Genomic DNA, 13,924 nt, shown 5'->3' on the forward strand with positions numbered 1-13,924 from the left:
TTGGGAGAATAAGCCTGGCCCAACTCTCTCTAGAGACTTCCTTCTCCTTACATATGCCTCTGCCAAGGTATGATACAGCTAAGGGTAATGTCACCAGACATCAAACTAGACAGACCTCTTTTCTTTACAAAGTTCCCAGTCTTGAGTATTTTGTTATAGCAATGAGGAATGGGCTGATATAAAAGCGAGCTTTAAGTGGCAGTTCTTAAACTTTGCTTTTACCACTTCACACAGATATACATACTAAAGTGGCTGGATTTACATTTCTGCTTGTATATCTTACAGAAATATCAGGTTTAACACATCCAGAGCTCATTAAATATTTTGTTTCTTCCAATTTTCTTGGCCCATATTTAAACAATTAGCAAATACCTTAATTAAATAATGAACAACAAAGAATTATGTGTTTTCTTTGGGCCATCTAAGCAGCAATTAGTAAATTAAGGAAAAGGAAGATGTCACTGTACTGTGTTGGCTGGCTCCCATTCTGAGATGAATTTGTATGTGGCTCGAATGTCCCCCTTGCCACCCAAGACTCTCGTGTTGAACTTTAATTTCCATTGTAAGGTTTGGAGAAGGTGATACAGTCTATGTGCTTGTTAAGTGGTACTTTGGGAGGTGATAATGGTTAAACTTAATGGAGTGGAATCCCTATGATTAACTATTACTAACTTCATAAGAAAAGGAAAATCAGAGTGTGCCAGAGTGTATGAGCATGCATGAACACACACACACACACACACACACACACACACACACACACAGCCTATCTCTTGCCATTGTGGCCTTGCAACCACCTTGAAATTCTGCCTGCAAGAAGTCTGTCTCCAGATGTAAGGCCCCTTCCTACCTTCAGACTTCCAGAGCTGTGATTCTGAACAAAACTGTTTTCTTTATAGTTTCTCAGATTCAGGTATTTTGTTACAGTAAATAAATAAATACATAAATTAATAGAATCATCATAACAAAACTACATGGCAAAAAATAGATTCCCCACTTTTCCAAGTCAAAGTTCTCTAGAGGAACAGAAAGACCAATAGAGCATTTATATATACATGTACACAAATGGTTCCAATTTATGAGTGCTCTACTTGGAACTTTTCAGTTGTAGGTTGAAACAAGAGCAATGAGCATTCAGCAGAAACCACGCCAGCTGGTGCCTGTTGATCTCCTTCTAGGTTAGGAAATGTTCCTGCTCTATTCTGGTATGCCAAGTGAGACTGTCTGGTCTGTCCCATGGATTACATGCAGTTTCCGTTTAGAATATTTTCAACTATGATGCATTTACTAGGACATAATCCCATACTGAGTCGGAAGAATCTAGCTACCTATCACTACAAACACACATAAAGAAATCTATTACAAAGGGTTGAAGAAGGAGGTTGGTGACGTTGTTGAGAAGGCTTAGGATATGAAAGATGAATGAGCCATCAGGCTAGAAACCCCAGAGAGCCAACAGTGTACTCCGGGATGAAAGCTGGCAAGTGAAAGACTCAGGTAAACCCAATGTTTTGGTTCACATACAAAGGCAGAGACTTGGGATGACCGGGTTCAAGAGTCCCACTTCCTTAGGGGAGTCATCCTTTTGATCTGCTCAGGCTCTCTACCGACTGGATGCAGCCCACTTCCACCACAAAGGAGGACATCTGCTTTCCATGGCTTACTGATTCCAATGCTAATCTCAATGACAAATACTGTCACTACAAACACAATCAGGATGGCTTTGACCAGTTGCCCCTGTACCGTATGGCCTAATCAGACAGGTATCATTCACCCACTCAAGCATCTACCGACAAGATTCAGAAAGATCAAGAAATGAAAATGAAAGGACCATTCAAATTCATGTTGATCTCAGTACAAAGCTTCCTACTCCCAGAATTGCTGGTGAGCTTGGGCTCCACCCCCAGCTTCTGTCTTGGATGCAGTGTTCTGATCAAGGCCAATCCAAGTACATTTAGGGGCATCTCAGGTCCTAATATAGAAAGACAAACTGCAGTAAAGGGAAAAAGAAAATGCTTTTCTCAACCTGTTTTGCTAGTCAGACTGGAACAAACTCTCCTGGAGTCCGGATGAGGTTTGAGTATGTCCCACAAAGGGTTTCCATGCTGGGAGCTTGGATGCTGATGTGGTAATGAGATGGCAGGTCCTTTAAGAAGAGGGGCCTAGCAGGATATCATTTTTCCTTTTGTTCGTGTCTCTGATCATAGAAATTAGAGCTCTTGAATTGTTCTTCTCGATATTTGTTTAAAAGTTAGCAAACAAGCAAATGCATGGGAATAAGATGCTAAGGCTCTGTTTCTACTGAAACATAAAGACACAACAGCAACACAATTCCAAATCTTGGGAGCTCATTTCCTAATTTGGAATGTGCTCACTCATAATGAAAGGAGGGGCTCTGCCATGGGAATGTCTCAGCCATTGGCATTTCAGTTGAATCGTGAGAGAGTTCTTAAATGTTATCTTTGAGGAAGGGGATTTCTTGGGGTCCATTTTCATCCACAATTCCCACTTCTCAGGCCTTTAGTCAACAGATTTATGGAGGTATGAGCCTAACTAACAATCCTGACCCAAAGGACAACCTGGGAAGCTGATTGGTGACTCTACATGTTGTGCCATAGACAAGGCTATTGCAGCAGCAGGCCAGCCACTTGGAGACACTCCGTGTGTCTCCGTGAAATCCACAGAACAGTGCTGACCCAGGGGCATCAAAAGTGAGTTTTTTCATTGTTTGAGTAAGTTGCCTGCACTGTTCAGAAGGTGGTAGAAATGCACTTGATGCAGAAGCCAAGTGGCTATCACAGTGGCAGCCAAGGATGGACTTCTGTCCACACAGGGGGAGCTGACCTTGGAGAGCCCCCTGTGTGGCTGGGGAGCAGAATACAACAGAATTTACCATGTACAGAGAAGGCGATGTCAACTTAAAGCAGCAGTCTTCAAGCATGAACTTTCCTGGACCCTTGTCCTTGTTCCTCCTGCTCATGATGCATATAGCAAGCTGGGTGAGGAGAGAAGTGCCAGGTGGATCTAAAGAGATGCTGGTCCAGTCTTCCTCCCCGCTGGAGATTCCACTCCATAGCAAGGCTTAGCTGGGGGAGAAGAGATGGTCCCAGAGTTCACCAGTTCAGAGCTCATCACGGAGGGCTGCAAAACTAATGACTGGACTGAAGTTATGCAACTACGATACAAGTGCACATCAGATCTTTGTCTCTTGAGGGATCTGTGAAGTAACATCCCTACCTGGGTTTTCATGAGTGACCAGTCTGAGAGTAGGATGTTAACACAGAAACAGTGATGAATGCTCAGAACTAAACAGAAGCCCAACAGCTACAAATGAAACATGCCAAAGCAGGGGGTGAAATTCACAAACTTATCTTGGCCTGTTCTACATGACAAAGACAAGGAAAAGAAAAAAAAAAAAACAAACAAACGAAAGGGTGGGGTTTTGTTTCATTAATTGTTTGGTATAAAGTTTAAAAAAAAAAAAGTCTGCTACTTAAGTAGTCAAAAAAAGTCTTTAATATTCCCAAGTCAACATCTTGTAGGTCTTCTATGTCTTTAGTCAGGTGTAGATACAAGCATATGGATATGGGCTGGGCAGTGGTGGCACACACCTTTAATCCGAGCACTTAGGAAGCAGAGACAGGCGGATCTCTGTGAGTTCAAGGCCAACCTGGTCTACAGAGTGAGTTCCAGGACAGGCTCCAGAGCTACACAGAGAAACCCTGTCTTGAAAAATCAAAACAAACAAACAACAAACGGACATGAAACCATATATACATCAGAGGTTGCTTACAAGTTTAAGTTCTCAGTATAATATGTACTGACCATATGATTTTCTTTTGCGTTTGTGTGTAGTGTGTGTGTGTTGCCTTTTACTTATTTACTTTTTGGACGGGGTCTCACAAGCCTGGAACAACACCATTAGTAGACTAGGTTGGCTGCCAGTGAGGCCCAGGGCTCTGCTTATCTTTGGCCCGGGCACTGAGATTCTCACCATCAAGTTACTATGACCACAACTGACTTGGAATTTGTATTTCACAAGGCTGCTGGAGATTAGACTCAACCCTCATGTTTGCAAGACAAGGTCTACTTAGTGAGCCACCTCCCCAGCCCAAGTTTTGCTTTTCATTGTAGACACATTATTCTACAATATTCAGTAATTTAGCCATATTTCTATTTCTGGACTTTAACATCATATTTAATCTTTTCCCAAGGAGATGTTATGGGGTATTTTAAATGCATCTGCTGACATGTGCAACTGTTTTTTCAATATAGATTTCTAGAAATGAAAATTTCAGGTCTAAGATCTATCTTAATGTTTTGACAATAATTATGCCCAGTGGGGCCCTCTCTGATATGAAGACTTAAGTGGGTCTTATGGAGCATTGGAGACACAATGTCTTATTTCAAAACCTCAAATGGCTTTCTTGTTGTTTCGAACATCTTTTGTCAGGAGAGGAAATGAAGATGTGGGGCCTTTCATGATTGACAGCTTCCTCTGGAAAACTGCTTCCTGAAGTACATATTTTGGAGTTTCTTACCTATATCATCTAGTCAAATTGGAAAATAAAAGAGAAACAAGACATTTCTGCAGCATACTTTTTGAAAAATGGAAACATAATTCTCTAGTAAGCCTCATATTGATGGTGTTCAGGTAGTGATACCAACAGTTTTCAAAAATCACTTTTATGTATATGAGTGTTTTACTTACATGTATGTATGTATGTATACCATGTGCATGCCTGGTGCCCTCATAAAGCAAAAGAAGGCATTGGATGCCCCAAAACTGGAGTTATAGACACTCGTGAGCTGCCATGTGGGTGACAAGGATTGACTGAATGCCTGTCTTCTGGAAGAGCAGCCCATAATCTTAACCACTAAGCCATCTCTCCAGCCCTGAGGCTAGAATTTTGTTATTATAGTAAATGCTATAGAGAACACTCCTCCATACTTGTCACTTCAACCTCACACTATTCATGATTGAAAATCAATTCTAAGATAAGAAATTTAGTTTCTGTAGTACTTACAACACAATCCTTAACACAGAGTAACTGTTATAATTCATACTCTTCAAAGAAAGAGCTCATTTGATTGTACAGACTTTCTGAATTCTTAAATAAATTTCCTTATAAAACAATTAGCTTAACCTTAAAAATGGCCTAAATTTGCAGGTTCTAGAAGTTTCTTCTTTCTTTGGTTTTGCTTTTTTTCTTTGTTTGTTTTGCTTTGTTTTTGAGACAGGGTTTTCTCTGTGTAACAGCCCTGGCACTTGATCTGTCGACCGTGCTGGCCTCAAACTCACAGAGATCTGTGTGCTTCTGCCTCCTGAGTGCTGGGATCAAAGGTGTGCACCACCACTGAGTAAGAGCAGCTCTTTTGTTCCTTAGGGGTCTGGGACCTCACTCTTTGTGGTTGAACATATGCTCTCAAGCAGGGGCTTGAGAGACAAATAACTGTATGCATAGACTTACAGTTCTAAGTCTACAAGCCCGGCATTTTCTTTTCTCTTGGGGAGAATGGACTATATAGAATTAGTTAAGGGCCATCTGTTTCCTGTGTTTGATCCTGTGGATTAAGATACTGCTGTGATTATACATGAGCTCAGTGTTTACAGTAACATGTCATGTCCTGAAACCTTGGTCCCCAGTGTTAGGAGGTGGCAGAACCTTTGAGAGATGAGGCCAGCGCAGCACAGTTAGAGTTTTGAAGACCCTGACCTTGGGAGAGAAGAATGCAGTCCTTCAGGAGAGCAAGCCTTTATAAAACAAAGGCTTCCCTTTGGCCATGTAACCTCCAGTTCCCAATGCATGCCCAGCTTGAGGGCATATGCCATCCTGTGATGGAGCCCGTCAACCCTCACCTACTTTTTGTCTTTAGAAAGTGCTTGTGATCTCTTTTCCATATTCCTGATCATTTCATTCCCATTAAAGAGCAGCATTCCCCTTCAAGGTAAAACAAGGGCAGTCTTCTTTTACTGTTTACTTCCGGTGGTGGTGACCCAGCCAGCATCAAGGATCCCTTTGCATGTGACACATCAATTTCACTAATCAAATCACAACTAATCTGGTATGTACAGAGATAGTGTTCAGACCAGCTAGGATTCTGTGTGTATTAATTTAGGAGACTATTAGGATATATTTTTATTATATATTCATTACATTTTTAAAGTTCAATGCATATTAAACAAAAGATTTGATGTGATCATATCTTAATGATATTTCTTGAACATCAGATTATAAAAGACTAAATAGGAAAAAACTTTTTTCTGTAATAACTATTGTTTTTTGGAATATGATTGGAAAGGAAAGTAAAAGGATATGAAAATACATTTTAGCTTAAGTACTCAAATAAGTAGTAGTTCCATTTTATTTAGATATTTAAATTGATATTAGTATATGAAGTACACATTGGAATACTTCATTAGTCTCTAACCTTTGAAATGAAAATCTAGACTTAGACAAAAAAAAAAAAAATTCATGTGACATTACAGAAAGATTCATAGTAGCTCCTTACCCAAGGTTACATTTAAACAATTAATCTTCCTGGGTCTTGGGCTCATCAATAAATGTTGAACTAAGCAGTTTCTAAATAGCCCTCTCACCCCAAATTCCATGATTCTGTGTATTTGGAATGAAATGATTTATTGCTGTGTGAGCTATATATCTCACTGAGGAATGCAAGGAGTTAACAGAAACATCTCAAGATATAAATATGGACTTTTTGTGAACTGCCAATAATCTACTACTTGCAAATATCTCACAGGTATCATTATGCCATGCTTACCTTGAAGAGCTCCAGTGTGGGAGGAAGCCATGTTTCTAGCAATGTATCTTTATCGTGGTAGGGACTAGGAGGGAACTATAACTTTTGTTTTGTGTTTTGTGAAAAACACAAGGAGAACAAACCAGAAATACTAGGGAAATATGGATCAACTGCTTTAGTCAAGTAGGAGGTGCGTTCTCCTTCATTTCTTTTGCTAATTTGATGTAATGCAACACTTTTAATACTGTTTTAAAGGTTGTATTTTATTTTAAAAAGCTGCTTACTTGTTGGTTTCCTTCCTTCTGAGATGCTAGCACATTCTAAACAGCACATGCACAGCTTCTGTGAGGGACTCTGCCTGTTTTAGGCCCAGTCTGAGCATGAGGCTGTGTGTGGCACAGAAGCAAAGGGAACTAGAGACTTGGGTTACAGGGTTGACCCTCTGACCTTGGAGAACAGACCAAACCTCTGGGCCTCAGTTTCCTACTTTATCAAACAAAAGTGGTGAATTTACTCAGGCTTCTTGCTTTATAGTCCCATGCACGATCCTGTCAAGGCTTTCTGATGTTGTCTGTTGTAATTCTAATTCTAAGAAAATTCATTTGCAATGGCATTTCTTGTTTCCACCCTGAAATAACAATAGCAGTGAAGAAGCAACCATTCCCCTCCTCTTTTGGCTTTCAAATGCCTCATTTTCAGATAGAAGGACTAAGTTCCAGATTGCAAAAGGCCACCAACAGAAAGGATACATAATTAGAAAGGTGTTATATTTAAATAGAAAGGAAAGGAATCAGTGGAGTTACTTGCCTGTGTGTGGCATGAACCTGCCACCCCCCTCCTTGCATGTAGACAAATTAAAGGAATTAGCATCTAACACTAGAAGGTTTCAGGGGTTTCCTCAGCTTCATCAGGCATCTTGGAATAAAAGGTGACAAAAGGCAGTCCTGAGGCTCCCTCTCACTTCCTGCTTCTTCAACAAGTTCCCTCTGGGTCACCAAGATGACTTCCCAAAATGGAAGAGTCAAGGTCTATATGAACTCAGTAACTCCAGAAAAGAAACATGGTTTGTTTTGCTTTGTCCCCAGGTAACTGGAAATGAAGTCTAGTCCATTAGTCTGATAAGATCATGTGTCCGTCTCATCACTAACCAACAGGGCCTGTGAGGTGGGTCTTCTGGTTTATCCGGTAGCCTAGGTGACTTTTCTACTCTCAAAGATGAACACAGAAGTATAATCAGCCCCAGGAAGCCATGAGCAATGAGTTACTGTACTAGCACAGTAGTTTGGATAAGAACAGCCCTCATAGGCTGAATGACCACCAGAGAGTGACATTATTATTTGAAAGGATTAAAGGGTGTGGCCTTATTGGAGAAAGTATATCACTGGGAAGCTCAAGCCAGGCCCAGTGTCATCCTCTCTTCCTGATGCCTACAGTTCCAGATGTAGAACTCTCAGTTACTTCTCCAGCAACATGTCTGTCTGCCTGATGCTATGCTCCCTACAATCATGACAGTGAACTAAACGTCTGAACTGTAAGCCAACTCCAATTAAAAGTTTTCCTTTACAAGAGTTGCTGTGGTCATGGTGTCTCTTCATAGCAATAGAAACCCAAACTACATCATGGCAAGGGAGCTTGAGACAACTGGTCAGGTTGTATCACAGTCAGGAAGCAAAGATGCATAAATGCTGTTATTCAGCTTGCTATCTCTGTTCTTCCTTTTTTGTCCAGGATGCCAATCCATGGGATGGTGTTGACAACACTGGGTGGATTTTCCCCTCAGTTCATTTTCTCTAGGAACACTCTCATTGACATGGCCAGAGGTGCATCTCCTTGGTGATTTAACACATCAGGCTGAGGAGGAAGATAAATGACCATGGATACTCATGGGAAAGAAGGGTTTTGCCCTGTGAAAAAGGAGGGGAGAGGCACTAAAAATGGCTACAAATGATTTGACAAGTTTGGATGACAATTAAAATGGTGACTTGTGATAAAAAATGATTCTGAAGCTGAGCAGTGGTGGCACACACCTTTAGTCCTGGCACTCTGAAGGCAGAGGCAGGCAGATCTCTGTGAGTTTGAGATCAGCCTGGTCTACAAAAGCTAGTTCCAGGAGAGAAACACTGTCTCAAAAAAACAAAACAAAACAAAAAACAAACAAACAAACAAACAAAAAAGATTCTGAACCATAGGAGAGCTTTTCAGGAGACAACACAAAAAATGACTTTCAATGTCTATAGTGGACCCTGAGACAGGAGCAAGAGGTATGCCAATATTGTGTTTGCTATTACCATTTCAGACAAACTTGGGATTGGAATGGAATCTTCTCAAAATTTACTATTTATTTATTTATTTGTATGTATATATGTATGTATGTACAGTGTCTGCAGAGGCTAGAAGAGGGTACCAGATTCCCCTGGGCTGGAGTTAAGGGTAGTTGTGAGTGAGCATGTAGATGCTGAGAACTGAACTCAGGTTCTCTGGAAGTATAGCTAGTGCTCTTAACCCTGAGCCCCCTTTCCAGTCCATGTTCATATTTTACAAAGGCAATCTATAATGCTTGTTTCAGTAAGTCTACAATGTGCATGCCAGTGAGGCTGTCTTCCTGAAACTATTTGAGTTATAGGTGCCCTAAACAGCACAGCAGACTTTTTAAAGTTCTTTTGAGCTAATTTGCTATTCTTACTCTGGTAAGGCGATCCTACCAATGGCTCACATGTCTGCTCAGAAGCTCTCTGTGCATATAAGTGTTTAGGTAGAGGTAAAAATGCACAAACCAAAGCATATGTTTATCTCTTTGAATGTACTTCTCCTCTTGTGTGAGGAAAATCATCTAGATCTAATTCACAGCCCTGTATATGTTAGGAATGCACCCCACCACTGAGCTCCACTGAAGCCCTGATTATACAAGCTCTGCCCTGCAATTTGTTTTAGTCACTTAATTACCTTGGCCTCTTTCCCATATCTGCAATGGGTGTATCGATACTAGCATAAGGTTTGCCAGCTTTTAGCATCTTCAGAACATTTAAAGACTTTTCCTACCAAGGCAGCTCTGAGAGGAAGAGGTCATACCTAGAATGACCAGTCAGCTCCTGGCACCATATGCATCTGAATGGATAGGTACAGCAGCCCATCAGGAGTGCTGGAAGTTGGCACCTTTGAGACTGTTGAGAATTAATTCCAAGACCTTACTTAAACTACCTGGGTCACAGTCTCTAGTTATCAGAGATCATACAGAGACTAAAATATGGTTTTTCTCTCTATTGCTGGACTTCTTTTTGGCCAGAGAGCCATGCTGTTCTGACAGTTTGCTGGTAACATAGGCAAGACTGAGCACATCCAAAGAGGCAAGGAAGCCTTCACCAAGGTCAACATGTATACTCCAGGTCTTTTCTATAGACCCAGACTAGTGGTGGGCATTTTATTCTAACATACAGTGTTACACATTTCTAACTCTGATGGAGATTGAGTTTGGTGACAAGGAAGGCAGTACTCTTTTCAGGCTTGCATCAGGGTAACTGAATTGAACTTGGAGCACTGGATATGGTCAACTTCTGATCCACAAGAGAAAGGAGGGTATGGCACATAAAATATCCAGATAATGCAAAAACATATCATCCAGTGACCAGAATATGGGCACTGACAGTTTTGATTGCAGGTATCAAAAACACATCCAATTTAAGCTGGTTAAACCAACAAACAAAACAAACCATGCATACATTATTATTAGGTCATGGAGTTTCCCTCAGACACCAAGGGCACAAAGAATTGAACCAAGCAGTAAAAAGTCACAGAGCCAGGCAGTGATGACCTAGCCGCCTAGCTCTTGCTTCTGCTTGGCTTATTTCGCATTCTCCATGTTTTATCACTATAAGTTGATACTCTCTACCTTTCCAGTTTATGTGGTATGATGGACATTTTGTTGACTTTTGCATTTTCATCAACATAGTCACATCAAGACACTATGCCCATTCAACCATTTCTAGATCTAAAGTTCAAATTCTCCATCTTAGGTCATGTGACCATTCTGATTTATTATGCCTTGACCAGAGGAAATGGCTTTCAATAGTTATAACTAGTCTTCTTCTGCCCTGCCAGCCAGTTTTCAAATAATGACATGGAGGTTTCTTATTAATTATAAAAGCTTGGCCTAGGGCTGGACAGATGGCTCAGCCACTAAAACCTGGGCTCACAACCAAAAAGCTTGGCCAATAGTTTAGTTTTGCTCTTAACTAGCTTTTATAACTTAAATTAATCCATTTATGTTAATATATGCTCTATCACCTGGCATTACCTCTCTTCTATCTTGTACCTCCTGTTTCCTCTTCCTTTTCCCTAGCATCCTGCACACCTAGATTCTCCTACCTTTCCTTTCTTTCCCCAGAAATCCTGCCTATACCTCCTGCCTAACTTGAGTGGTCAGCTTTTTGTTACACTAATCACAACAAATACATCTTCACACAGTGTACAAGTATCTCACAACATTTCCCCCATTTTGTCTAAATAAAATGGGAACATTTTAATGCTAACATAGTAAAACTATAGACAGTAAAAAACAATCAGGTAAGAATTACATTTGCATATGTATTTGGCAAATTCAGAGAAAATACTGTATCTCCAGACTCTCCATCTTGACTCTCCTCCCTACTTCCTCTTTCCTCCTTGTCTCCTAGTCCCTCCTATCTTCCTTTCCTATTGGCCAACAGTGCTTTATTCATTAACCAGTATGAGAAACATATATACATAATGGCATCTCCCATCATAGTGAGTCCAAAGTTTTGTACCTAATTCATATTCATTTTCTATTCTAACTTGCTTTTGTTGTTGTTGTTTTTTCCAAGACAGGGTTTCTCTGTGAAGTTTTGGAGCCTATCCTGGCACTCATTCTGTAGACCAGGCTGGTCTTGAACTCACAGAGATCCACCTGCCTCTGCTTCCTAAGTGCTGGGAATAAAGGTGTGCACCACCACTACCCTTTCACTTTCCTAACTTCTATTACCATCCCAAAACTATCTTTTTTAGACCTCACAATATTTTCTTAGGTAAACAATTTAAGCTTTTATGTCTTTCAACCATATATACTTTATATCTCATATAATTTTCTTTTCTGAATTTGGTAACTGTAATTATAACTATCTACTATTCAGCTCTATCAGAGATCAGAGAAGGATATAATATTGCCTGAGTAAACAGTAAGTGGAGAGCAAACAACTTCCAAAACTATAGAAATGACAAAAACATCTGGCTTCCTGGACAGTCAAACAAGGTTCCTCTGCAACACTGGGACATCCATCTTTAGCCTACAAGCCTAGAATACCTGACAGACTCTTTTGTGAAGCAAGAATTTTGAAGCACAATCCTATTTTGCCTTGGCCAAGTTTGGCAGTGACTTTCTTTGTATATCCTCCTTGTCCAGTTTGGATGGCATACTCCCAGCAGTGGAAGCAAAGGCCAGATTCTTGTCCAGTGGCTAACGTTTGACACAAAGAAAGCAAACTCCATATGGTGGTTATTCAATGCCCATCATTTTCTCTGAAGTAGATTTGTAGTACCAGAAGTAGATGTGTCTCACTGTCATGAAAAGGCTTATATATTAAAACAATTTAAATGCTGTATTCTGTAGATCTCTGAAGTGTTTGAAGATCATCTATCTAAAATATACCTCTGTTTAACCTTAAAAACACATCTAACATGGCTACATATTTGATTATTAGGTGACTAACTACTAAACTGTATTTCTTAATTATCCTAAATTGTTTGTAATAATAACTTTCAAGGACTAGAAATTTACAATACATTATTAAATGAGCTGCATAGGAACAATACCTTAAATAAGAATAGAAACATATATATAACATGTTATAACAAAAGACCTTAATTTTGTATCACTATACATACCTTAAACAAGAGTAGAAACATATAAACATCTTGTTATAACAAAAAAATTAAATTTGTATCAATATACAAAAATCCATACCAATGTAAAATATTTGAGATTAGTAGTTCTTTTTAGTCTACAGGTAGATTCAATAACACACTCTTTTGTCCTATCATTCCTATATCCCCTTTTTTCTTTTCAGAATGAGATCCTTGAATCTAATCTCCTTTGCTTAGCTTTCTCCCTGACCATGACCAACAACAACCTGTAACCAACCACCCCCCTAAACAATGATAAACATCAATAATCCATTGCACAACCAAAAACCATCCAACCTACCTCTTGGGAATGTGCGTATCATGTTTTCTAGACTGCTTCCTGTTGTCTTTAGGCAAAGAATCTTTAGGGGACCCTAAGAATATTAGAATGGTCAAGTCCTGGGAGAGCTAGCTTCACTATTTTTTGTTTAGTCTGTGTTATAGGAAAATGTCGAGCTTATCTGAAGTCTTGGATGTAGTCTGTGAGGCTGGGCCATCTCAGCTAGCAGCTTTGAAGTTGTTCTAGATGCAGAGTTTTGAGAAAACTGAAACAGAGGTAATCTGAGAGGATGGATCACCAGGGCTAGTTGTGTTCATGGGTGTTTGGTCCTTTTTTCCTTCTGAAAACACACACTTTTAAAGCCAATGTATGTATCTGCATTAACACAAGTATGTAATGTGCAATGTCAGCTAAAGTCAGCTAAAGTTGATTTTTTTTGTTTTATGTTTGAGAAGGTAAAAGCTATCTGTTAACTTTGTAATTCTTTTGGACCATATAATCAAACTTGCATCCATGGCATATGAAAAGATGGCATGTAATAAGTCCTAAGGACGTAGAAGCCAACAAGATTTATCATGTCTCTTCCAGTCTCAGTGTTGTTCCCATAATACAGGGATCAGTAGACACATCACCCGCCCTGTAGTCCTTCTTGGCAGTTTTTTAAAAGTCTATAGTCAATATTTTCAGGAAGTCTCCCCTAGTCAAATCTGATCTTCATTAATTTTGAAGAGAACCAAACTTTATGTCTCCTGTGGAAACAAAGACATAACCTCTCCACAAACAACATATTTTTTGACTTCTGTTCTGAAATGAAGACATTTTAAAATATACAGTTTGGTTTAATTTAGCAGTTTCCATAATCCAATGTCTCTGGGATGCTATTATTTTTTTTGTTCATTAGTCAACAAAGCACCATGCAGTATTTCCCATCGGTACATGGCTTATTCTTTTTATATTGCTTTACTCTTT

This window comes from Phodopus roborovskii, unplaced genomic scaffold (genome assembly GCF_943737965.1).
Source record: "Phodopus roborovskii unplaced genomic scaffold, PHOROB, whole genome shotgun sequence".
Taxonomy (NCBI): Eukaryota; Metazoa; Chordata; class Mammalia; order Rodentia; family Cricetidae; genus Phodopus; species Phodopus roborovskii.